This window comes from Nelumbo lutea, chromosome 3 (genome assembly GCF_056320005.1).
Source record: "Nelumbo lutea isolate HS-2025 chromosome 3, American lotus-T2T, whole genome shotgun sequence".
Taxonomy (NCBI): domain Eukaryota; kingdom Viridiplantae; phylum Streptophyta; class Magnoliopsida; order Proteales; family Nelumbonaceae; genus Nelumbo; species Nelumbo lutea.
In genome coordinates, this window is record NC_142686.1 from 110,847,775 (window position 1) to 110,860,670 (window position 12,896).

Consider the following 12,896-nt stretch of genomic DNA (forward strand, 5'->3'; position numbering starts at 1 on the left):
GCCAAAGTGGCACTAGGCCCAAAGGACAGGGTACTAATGAATTTTTCCTTCAATTAATTGGTGTAGCATTTGGAGATGGGTGTTTCTTTGTTTCCTCTAGTTCTTTCTTTTAAGGAAAATCTATGATATCATAAAGATATGGTACTAAAAGAGCTTTCACCAATCAAAGCCCACTTGTAAATTTTGATAAATACCATCTGATTGATTAACAAATTTATAATACCGGTTGATTGACCACAACTCAATTTTTTCATATATGATGCCTTTCCAGTATCATAGTCGAACCTTTCTTTTAAACCTACTTTTTTTCATATGCCTCTCAAAAAAAAAAAAGAAAAAAACCTTATAACTAACCAATGCTTCTCAACCTATGTAGTCTTCCTAAGCCCAATTCCTTCAGAGTTCATATCTTTTGAAAAAGATACGGTCCGAAACACTCAGACCCTTTTTTTTTTAATAATAAAAAATATCTTATAAGCTTCCCTAAAAAAAAACCTACCCCCAATCCCCCCCTCTTTTACGGTCAAACTTTTGGCTTAGCGGGAGTATACATGAATCCCAATGGCACCAGTCATACTAATTACCTGAGCATGCATTAGAGGTGTTTTACAGGTCGGATTGATCGGTTTGAGTTATTTTATTTAATTAATATCAATTTATTACCTAAACTTTAAAATGGACAATCTAATACCTAAACTTACTTTCAATTTGCAAGGATCAAATAAAAAAAGACAAAATTACCGCCAAAATACAAAAAGACATAATTACCAACCTGCGGTTTTGAGCAATGCATGAATCAATTTTTGAAATGACAAAAATGACACCAACTATAATCCTTTCTTTGCAAGCTGGAATCACTGTTCACCGCCTCTGTTACCTTAAATTAAAAAAAAAAAAATCAATTTCTCACCCCTGTGATGTTAAGCGAATGCGACGCCGGAAAAAATTGAGATCAACACTCGAATGCGACACCGGAATTTTCTCTATTTATAATCTCTGACCTGAAGAAAATCTTGATGTAGAATGTCCTGTAAATTTAGGGCTTCTGGTTTTTTTATTGCGCGGAGGAGAGCAGAGCTTCTGGTTTTCTGGTTTTTTTATTTTGGGCCGCGGCAACAGAAGCAGGAGAGCAATGATGCTCGTGCGGAGTTCCAGCGGGATTTGGAGGAGTTGATGCGTGGTCATTTGCCGTTGGTTGCGTGGTGGAAGAGCAGAGCTTCTGGTTTTCTGGTTTTCTGATTTTGGGCCGCGGGAACAGAAGCAGGAGAGCAACGATGCTCGTGTGGAGTTCCAGCGGGGTTTGGAGGAGTTGATGCGTGGTCATTTGCCGTTGGTTGCGTGGTGGAAGAGCAGAGCTTCTTGTTTTCTTGTTTTCTTGTTTTCTGATTTGGGGCCGCGGCAAGAAGCAAGAGAGCAACGATGCTCGTGTGGAGTTCCAGCGGGGTTTGGAGGAGTTGATGCGTGGTCATTTGCCGTTGGTTGCATGGAGGAAGAGCATAGCTTCTGGTTTTCTGATTTTGGGCCACAGCAAAGCAAGAGAGCAACGATGTTCGTGCGGAGTTCCAACGGGGTTGCGTAGAGGAAGAGCAAAGCTTCTGGTTTTCTGGTTTCTTGATTTTGGGCCGCGGCAACAGAAGCAGGAGAGCAACGATGCTTGTGCGGAGTTCCAGCGGGGTTTGGAGGAGTTGGTGCGTGGTCATTTGCTGTTCCTTCAATCTGCACGTGATGAAGTTGGTTGCAAGCGACACCAAAGATGAAGAGAAGAGTATGTTTGGAGTAGTGTTGTGGTCGAGGACTAGATCAGGCAGGTCGAACAGTGCGTCTTCGTCTATGGACGGAAACATTGATGAGAATTCTCCTCGGTGTCATCCGACGTGATGGTGAGAGTTGGGGAATGAAAAATTGGAAATTCTGGTTGGCTCTGCTCGCCTTGGTCTTCGGTTTCAACTTTGCAACTTGCTGGTTGCTTGTTGAATGTGGCTGCGGCTGCTTTGGCAGCAGCGGCATGGATGTCTTTGTGCGATAAACTGGCCGGACGGGGAAGCTCATGAACCAGCTCAGGGAAATTGAGGAAAGCTGAATTGCCTTTGATAGCAAGTGCAGCAACATCATGGGCTCGGGCGGCCATCTCTGGAGTGGGGAATGTCCCAACTCCCAAGCCAGATTCTTGATTTCTTTCTTGGCTCACGGATTTTCGACACCCATTTGCCCCAACTACGCATCCTCACTCCACGATACCTGGGGTGATTCCCGTCGTCACTGCTAGTCTTCTGCCGCCTCCTAGTTTCATTTCCAATTTTCACTTCTTGGACTACTTCCTTCCTTCTGAGTTATGTTCAATTCCGCAAAGGAATTTATACCAGAAAATGTGGTACTTTGAGCAGCTTCACAGTCTATCATTCATGACTGCTACTTCCAAAAGAGGGATTCGGACTTTGGAGAAAGCAAGAGAGAATTTCTACGCTGTTCACGTGAACAATCCAGTCTCACTTGTTGTTTCTTCAAAGAGAATGTGGGTAAAACGGTCAGAGTCGAGTTAAGTCTCCTCTCCTCTCTCATTCCTTCAACCCAGGTCGAAGAGAAAGGGGATTAGGAAAATAGGAAGGGAAAAGGGTAAAACAGCCCGAATATTTTCATAAAGGTTAGTTTTGGTATTACAAAAATGTTTAATGTCACGTGATGGTTTTGATTGACGATGAATTAACACTAGGTATTAGATTGTCGCAAATTGAAAGTTTGGATAATGGATTGTCGCGTTTTAAAGTTCGGGCACTAAATTGGCACTCGGCCTAAAGTATAGGGTACCTATCATAAATTTTCCCTTTTTTATGAAAAATTGATTTTTTTGTCAATATAAATATTTAAATTTATATAAAACTGAATTAAATAATATACCATTGTATTATGTTTATATTAATTTTAAGTTTTTAATTTTTATCATAAATAATCAATTTTTTTTAAGTTCAAATAAAACACAAATAAAATATATCAATATTTAATATACAAACTAGGAACTAATTAGTAATTACTTAAACTGATCAACTGGAATTAGGCCGGGCCGCTTTAGTTGATTTGGCTGGTTTGATATTTAATGTGAACACTTTCACATCAAAAAATGTGGAATGAAAAGAACACGATTTGGAGTCGATGATCCATGTGCATTAAAGTAGCTCTTTCTTCCTTGTCAAGTGAATTCCAAACAATGGTTTATGACATGCCACTAAGTTGCCTAAAGTCATGGGCAGGAAATCCGATTCGGATGTTCTTTTGGGTGAGTTGGCAATTCACAATCATGTTCATTAGAAATCTTTCTTGCAATTGTATACGAGGAGTGATGATGCACAACTTGTACTCTCCTAGCTGGAAGGTAGTTTGGACGTCGGACTGTCATGTGGCCGATCGAACTACAAAACAAGTAGATCAAAGGATCTGGGGTACTTTACTCGGTGTGGGCACTTTGATGCTTAAGTTAGTAAATGGTATGTAATAGCGAGTTGATTGCTTGTAAGTGAGAGAGTTTTGAGAGCTAAATCGTGCGTACCTTCTGAGGCTGAAAATAAGACCTTTATATAGGCATTGTTTGGCGTGGGTTTCATGTACCGCATCTAAGATCTCCGTGAAAATGTGGCTGGCCGGTCCGAAGTCCTTGGAGGTAGTGGTGCACATAGACTAGGCTTTGTGCCTTGTTCGATTTCCTCCGAAGCATTCGGTGCAGGAGCTGACTTTCGGAAGACCCGAGAGTGACGGGATGCACACACAGAGGTCGGTGAGCACATCTCATGGGTCGCCACCTGGACCTCAGTCAAGTCGACAAGTCCTCGAGGGAGGTTACTCCTCGCGTCGAGGTCCCTTGGACCGGTAACAATGATGTACCACAAGTCGGCCCCAGACGAGGTGCTCCTAACCGCCTTACCGAGGTGCCCAAGTTATGTATGAGGTCGCCAGCTGGGGCTCCATCAAGTTGGCGGAGGTAGGTCATCAATTGGGTCTCCGTAGGTCGGCAACTAGGTTCCCATCATTTTGGCTAAGGCAAATCATCGCCCTCATAATGCTAGGGTGTCTGTCCAAATATTCTAATATACCGTGTGTCATAATGTCAGCGGATGGCCAAATCTGCCCTTATCAGGGAGAAATGGGCAAAATAGAGTCTATCTATAGAATTACCAACTTACATTTGCTGGTTTCTGGCGAGAGAACAGGGTGTCCTGGTTACACCAGGTAAAATAATGGTGGATATTTTGTTATCTATGTTGAAGATTATGCAAGTATACTTCCTGTCTCCGGGAGCTTACAAAAAAGAGAACAACCGAGTATTCATAATTTCAAATTAATTACCATTTTGATATATGAAATTTCCTTGTTTAATCTTCCAAGTTTTCTAGTTCCACTACACTAATTCCAATGAAATCATTCCTTAGTCCTTGATGAGGGCGGATTTGGCCCTCCAATGAAATTGTGACACCTGGCACCTCATGCAAATCAAGTGTAGCCTCTTGACGACTGGGCGGCTCGGCATAGGCAGCTCGGTACAACTCGGGCAGCTCGGCATAGGCAACTTGCTATAGCTAGGGCAGCTCGGCATAGGCGGCTAGCCACTCCACAGGCAGCCTGGCATCTTACGAAGAGCTCGCCACTTAGGGGCAGCTCGACACTTACAGGAAACTCGGCACCTAGGGGCAGTTCGGCGTGTCGCAGGAAGATCTCCTGCCTGACAATTGTACCTGACAGATCCGGAGACTTGCGCCTACGTCTCTCGCTAAGCGGCGCCGTGCTTGCCAGTCTTGGGAGTTGTCCCTTGACTGGCAGAGTCGTACTCTGCAGTAGCCGCTTGCACTCGCGCACCTCAGCTCTGATAGTAATGGCTGCGGCAGAGAGACAGAGGCGGTTACGCCTGACTTGACAAAGGCTGTTATGCCTGATTTGACAAGACACCACTATATAAGGACTCCGACCCCCAAAGACAAGGGGGAGAGAAGGAAAAAAATGGAGGTAATCCTTGCTCTCTAGCTCTCTCATTTCTCTCTAAGCTTCCTACAATCAGAATGCTAACTTAGGCATCGGAGAGTCCCCGTCAGGAAAATACCCCCGAGTCCTCTGATTCAGTTCTCGCAGGTCCCTCAGCTCCCGCCACCTACAAAGGAGAGGAGATCACCTAATACAGAGGGCGGCCGGGTTACGCTATACTAAGGAGCTCCACCATCATCTCCTAGGAACAGGTCAAATGACGAGGTACTTAGCCAAAAAAATTGATACACCACAAAAAAATCGGTATGTGACGAGAAACGGTTACATCAATCCTTATACAAGAACAAAGCATTCAAATTGAAAATATGGATTTATTGTATAACCCCCCCCCCCCCCCCACACCCACACCTTCGCTGCCTGGAAGTGACCACCAGTTGATATATTCTATTTTACTTGCGCAATTATGCCTCACCAATCAACTGGCATTATAAAAGAGAGAGAGTGGGAATTTCCCTTTTTTTAGCCCCATGGGGTTATACAACCTTTGGGACTAGCACTTATTGATGGGAAAGGGAAGTATTATCCAAAAGCGATGGCTGTTCAGTTGGCTGTGACATGAGCCATGACTGGCGTAGAAAATTATCATTAGTTCCATTGGATATCATGTATTTTTGGTATCATAGTCGAATCCAATTTTGCTTTTAAAAAGATCGCAAAACAAGCGTTTGGATTGACTTAAGGTATTATTTTTTAAAGATTTTCATTATTTTCTTACTACACAAAAAAAAATAAATAAAGATATTATTTCATTCTTTCTTTTCATTCAGTATCTTTCACTCTCTTTTATTTTGTTGGAACCTCTTTCCTTAATTGACTTAATTTCCCTTCCTTTTCTTTCAAACCAAAAACAGCCATTCTCTGTAGAGCTGGTTTCCATTGTCGTCTCATGCTGAAAACTGACACCCAATGTTTGAAGTTTGAACGATTTCAACTTTTGAATGGGTAAAGGGGTGTGATACCTCATCTGATTCCATTTCCGCTTTCATTTTCCTACAGTATATGATTGACTAGGTCCTGAGTTAAACTAGTTAGACCTCTTGTAGCCAGCAAAAATTGATTTAGTCAGCTCTAGTAGCCGGAAAATTCCAATTATTTGAATACAAGGGAACAGTTTATTTATTGTTTCCGTTTATTGTAGAAAATATAATGTTGATGTGATAATAAAGAAACTCTGTCTAATTCGAGGGCGAAAGGGACCATAAACTCAGTATAAATTCTTTTTGGCTATTTCAATTTCACCCCGGAAGCCCTATCGATTGATGCACCATTGCATGGTAATAATACTGAGTCAGTTTTCATCAGTACCCGTACTGATGAAAACCGACGGGTAAAAATACTGATAATAAAGACTGGTACCGATGAAAACTCAGTATAAATTCTTTTTTTCATATTAATTATTTGAGTTTTAGATATATCATAGTTAGGATAGAAATTGAAAATTAATAAAAGTAATAATATGGTTAAAAATAAACTTAAATACTTATACTAAATGTACAACAATAGAAATTTTAAATTACAATAACAATTATTATTATTATTATTATTATTAAAATTTGTATTCCATTTTTGTCTTAAATAAAAATAATTTTTATTTAATATGATGATTATATTATAACATTAGAAATGTTCTAAAATGTCTTTGACAAAATTCTATACTTTTTTTTATCTTTTGCGTTCTATCTTTTTTTAAATATTTATTATTCAATTATAATATCATGAATTTCTCTGAAAAGTTGGATCATTGACCCACCATTTAAATAAAAAAATAGTTTTGCTTTCAGATCAATTTTAAATTATAAATTTCATCTACATTATATGCATATTTTTTACTTATCACGCTTAATTTTTGTTCGACATAATTAATATATAACTTTTTATATATTCTTTTGATTACTTATACTTTTTTATTATTTTTTAAATATTTTTTATTTAACTATTATATCATCGATTAATCCTTTTGAGCCAAATCACTAACTCACAACCCAAAAAGAAAAATAGTTTGATTTCTAGGTTGACACTAAATTTTGTATTACATTCCCATTATTGATAAAATTATATCTTATGTATAATACTTATTTTTGTTGAATATAATGAATGTATAATATTATATATGTATCCAATATTTTATATTTTTATAAATATATGACATTATATCTTATGTATAATATTTATTTTTGTGTTTCTTTATATTTTCTATTTAAAAAATTTTATTATTTGACTATGACATCATTTCATTTTCAGGTTGATTTTAGTTTTGGAATTCCATTTTCATCCAGTTACATAAATACTTCTTACATTTCATACTTATTTTTGTTCAGTATAATGAATACACAATATTAACAACACATCCAATTCTTTTTTTTTTGTATTATATATTTTAATTTTTTATTATTCAATTATGGCATTATTTATTAACGGATTTGACTCCAAATGGTTGAATTGCTTACCCACCACTGAAAGGGAAGAAAATAGTTTTGTTTTCAAATTATTTTTCAAAATATTTGTTTTTATATTATTAAAATTAATGTTGTAGATTTAATTAGTACAGTTTAATGATGAGAAAAATATATCTTAAATATAGGATTTAATAAGAAAATATACCTTAGATATGAGATTTAATAAGAAATAATAGGAAAATAGTTTTACTTCTAGTTTGTTTTAAATTTATACATTTCATTTCCATCATTAATAAAACATTTCTTATTTATCATCAATGTTTTCAACTTGTTGACCTGGTAGATTGAGTCGTTCGAACTGTCACTCAGCCTTGATTCTAGGTTTGGTTCTATTGAGACTCTCCCTTTTTGTTAAAAACCGTCTAACTTGGGCAGTTCAACCATTCCCATTCGACCCAATAACCAAGTCATAGGTTGCACACTTAATTATGTGCAAACTTTTTGGAAGCCATAACTTTGCACTCCAATGTCTTATTGGTTTTTTTTTGAGTAACTTTTCAAGATCTATACGTCCCAAGGGCATTATGCGCCTTGTCTTGCTATTTTCACAAAAAAAAAACCCTATTTTGGCCCTAAATTGCAAATTTTAATATTTTTTTATAAATAAATATTTTAAAACATAATTAAAAAACATAAATAAATGTAACATAATATATATATTATATGTAATATATGTAAAATATAACTATGATATTTGTAAAATATAATTATACTATTTATTGATAAAATATGTATTTTTACACGCACACACACACACACACATAGTGTTGACGCAGAGCGGTTTGACTCGTTTGACCTTGACAGTCGAACTGGTGGCCTGTGACTTGAAGGCAAAAGTGGATCGGCCTCCAGGTTGGTTTTTAAAATATTTTTTATCATACTTATTATTATTTAATGTGTCAAATATGTGATGTTAAAAACGTTTCCATTTTTTCTAATTTCTATATTTTTTTTACATTTTATATATTTTTTAATTTTATTATTTAATTGTGGCAACATGGATTGGCCCATTTGACCCAAATGATTTAATTTCTTACTACCACCTAGATGAAAACACCATTTTTTTTCAAGTAACAGATTTTAAAAGTATAAGTGTTTATGTTATTGAAATTATTAAATTATTATATATGTATTTAATTATAGAATTTAATGATGAGAAGAAACAAAGAAGCCTTAAATATATGATTCAATGAAGATGAATACAAATTAATACCTTAAATGTTGGGATTAATGATAGATAATTGAATGCATTTAATATCTTAAAATTAACTATTTTCAACTCATTTAATATCAATAACTAATTACCCTATTTGCCCTCATTTTTTATCAATAAATTTAAATACAGAGGGGTAAATTTTGTAATCACAAAATTCCTGAAATATTCTTGAGGTTATTCGTATTTTTTAAAGTAGTATAGATTTTTACTAAAAACCAAAGCATGGGCGATTAGGCGTGAATTGGTGAACTGCCTAGAACGTGCCCAACCCATAAACTGTTTCAACAGCTTATGCTGTTGGGCCCCAATAGCCAAAATTAACCCAACTAATGGTAATGCATGCCACCGAGTCCTGGGTGAGATAGGGACACATGGTGAATGTCAATTGAGCCTAGTTAATCGCTAAGATCAGTACCAATGGCTAATGGTGGTGATCTTAGCTAATGTACCAATGTCCTTTTTATCTTGGGGTATTTGACCTTCATGTGCACAATTGGGTTGGTTAGTACAACTCGTCCAACTCATCAAGACAACTCATCTACTATTGATCCATCTCATCTCCAACAACACCATGACATGAAATAAAATCTCTTATTACTATTAAATGATTGAATTTCGTTTTAAGGCCCATTCATTTTTTGGTAAGTTATTTATTTGGGTAAATGCACTTATCCAGATAAGTTTTATTTAAGTAAGTACATTTACCCACGTTCTTTTATTTTCTATATAAATAAGACAATGATCATTTTAGCCATAAAAATCTATTATTAAAAGATATTTTTGTCTCATTTTAAGCATTGATAACTTTTCTTAAGGTAAAAAAGTTATTTATCCACGTAGAAAATGGGTATCACTTATATGAATAAATGATACCTATAAAAAATTTTCTATATAAATCTGAAAAAAAAACATAACATTATTGATCAATGAGAATCAAAATCCTATTAACCAATTTTTCTACTCAAAATTAAAAAAAAAAAAACGACCCGCCATAATGACATTTGCGGAAATAATATTTTGTGACGGTGGGAGTGGTACCACATGGACAAATGGGCAAACGAACCTCACACGTACAGTACTGTGTTGAATCGTGATGGTGATGGAAGCCTGAAGGACAAAGCGTGTCTTCTCCCATTCATAGGTCCCTGACTCCTCGTCACTTGACCGACTCCAAAGCTAGAGCTTTCCCGAACCCCCATCTCTATCAACATATATATTCAAACTAAACCTGTCTCATTCTCGGTGGAATTCCGGTACATAGAAATAGTTGAACCCTGTTTTTAAAGTTTTGAAATTCGTGAAAAGGGTTACGTAATTTACGTGGCACTTTTAGTTGTCGGTGCAACATGACAAGGGAGGAGTCCAATGTCTAAATAAATGGGTTATGGGGGTAAGTCTCTAATGTTCTCAGTTTCGTGCCTTTTTTTCTTAGATTTCTTACCACCTGTCCAACATATTAGACCTTGCAAAATGTCTGACCCAATCCCAAAATAAAGCTGGTTAGGACTTAGGACTTGGGATCCCTTGCCCAGTGACCCGAATTAAGTAGAAGGCAGCCTCACCCGATCCGATGTGAAGGGAACTCAGGCCGGATCGGATTGGATCACTGGATGCTGGTCATAACCTTTTGAATATTCAAACAGTTAAACCCGTATTAATTGTTTTGTAAAAAAATGGTTGACTTGGTTAAAGGATAATTAACTCAGACAGTTAAATCCTATTAATCAACCCTAATTTGAACATTTAGGGTTAGGACTTATAATTTGAAGATCTAACCTAAAATGTCTTGGAAGATGATTTGACCCGACATGAACCCTACCCATTGTAAGGTCTACCATTGTATATTTGAGATGAGACCACAAGGGAGCATCCCACAATGTTTCACAGCACATCCCCCTTAGTGTATTGAAAACATCTCTCCATAATATACCAAAAATGATTTGAGATCTCAATAATGTTATGGGGTAGCATTCTCGTTCATACAGCCACACTTTTTTTTTTTTTTTTTGGTATTTAATCATGTACCTGGATCCCCATAAAGGCCATAAATCTTTTTATTTTTATTTTTTGAGAATAATACAACATACTAATAATTCTTTTTAAAATCAGTAATATCAGGATTTAAATTGATACATCTAACTGAAGCAAACCAACTAACATATCAACTGAATCTCCACTACAGCGTGCATATATGCAATTAATTTACCTTCTATATTAAAAACTGTCTTTTTATAACAATAATAATAATACTGTATTACATGCCCCGCTGAAATATCAAGGGATTCAAGGAAAAAAAAGAATGAAAGACATGAACTCAACTCAAGGCAGAGGACTCGATATCTATATACAGAAAAAAAATTATAATAATGAAAAAGTCTATAATGCAGAAAAAATATAATATAGAAATAATTTTAATCAATCAAAATCTACCTATCAATTTTGATAAATAAAACCTTATTTATTTATTTATTTATTATTATTATTATTATTATTACATGTATTTTACTCCTTCATAAGTTATTATTATTATTATTATTGCAAAGATAATAATAAGAATTGTAACCATTGACGCCAGTAACGTGAGCTGCCGGAGGCTTTCATGTCGTTTTCTTGGTTACCGCCCCACCTGTGAATGTGGGTATACCATCACGTGGTACTTGGGTCCCATCTGACCTGATCTCATACATCTTTCCTTTTCCTTCCTCCTCTCCACTGGATTTTTTTGTTTTATTTCCTTCCTTGTGATCCTGTTGTCTTGAGGTACGTGTCGAATGTGCGATACCCCAAAAGATGCTCATCCCACTGCAGCCGCCCATCTGTCATGTATATATCAAAATGATGAGAGATAGAGAGAAAGAAAGGAGTCATTCTCCGGTTGTCTTTGCATCAAATGAGACTGATATGGGATGTATCATAAATAATATATAATATCATCAGTATTTTAATCTTAATCAGTTGGTTTAGGTGAAGATGATCTATTTTAATGTAAACCCGATATTAATACATATATTGATCGATATGATTCTCTCATTTTCCATAGACCCCACCATTATTTTATGTCATGTGTCATGATGATGTGAAGGTCTCAACTCCTCTCCATCACTCACTGGGTTTGGAAATTCTGGGGTTTTCTTCATTTGTTTTTTCCTTTCGTCTTCAACAAATACCAGTACTCGGTCTTCCCTCCTCTTCTTTCAATTCTGCCCACTGAAGTTGCATCTTTTGTTTTCTGATTCTAACTTTTCTTAGCTATGGTCTTTATTTCTTATTTATTTATATAATCCGGTAAGTATCACATCTATATGTTTAATCACAACCTACCACCCACTCATATGGTCAATGGGCTTATTACCTCTCCAACCTATGTGTTTATTCACATGGGTTTCAAACAATAAATGAAATCCCAAGCAACGGGTCGGGTTCAGCACGGGTTTTCCTAAACCAAGCAATATTAACCCGATCTCAACCCATTGCAACTAAATGAAGAGGGGCTGCCAATCCAATGCAACCAAATGAAGAGGGGCGCCTCATATATATGTTTTCAAAATTAGATTAGAAAAAACTGGGACCGGTCACTTAACCGATTTTATTTTATCCTAAAACCGTTGACTACATAATGATTTTTTATTGTTTTTTATTATTAAATTTTATTATTATTATTATTTTTGTTAGAATGGGTTGGACCGACCGCCAACAGATTAGGTTATCAATGAAAATTTATGATAATTTCCTATTACATCATGTGTATGTTGCGTGATTGACAAAGGGTGGGAGAAATTGATAAGGTGACAACTTGAGATAAATGGCCAGAAAAAGGAGAATAGACTGTTGAAGTGGCTTTTTGAGAGAGCAAAAAACAGTACAACAAAAAGGAATTGAAAGCTTTCTATTGAAATAATGAAGCAAGGAGAGATCATCGGCCGTGACCAAACTTGTTTTAATATATAGTATAAATGTATGAGAGATATTCTCAATATACAACTAAATTACATGTTCTCAGAGTTTTTGTTTTCAGGAAATCTAGGTTACTAATATACATACTAATTGCATACAATGGTTTGCAATTGTTGCCAGGTGGATTCATATGGGTACACCGCCTATCAATTTATCTTCAAATATATGGAATAGACATGGATGATCAGTTCATTTATCATATTGATCTGACCCTGGATAAAACTATAAACAACAACGGACAATTA

The 12,896-nt window shown here is 36.1% G+C and overlaps 1 pseudogene; it reads right to left on the minus strand.

The window, feature by feature from the left end:
* Positions 1–948: 948 nt before the first annotated feature.
* Positions 949–9,896, minus strand: LOC148867608 (uncharacterized; annotated as a pseudogene).
* Positions 9,897–12,896: the final 3,000 nt, after the last annotated feature.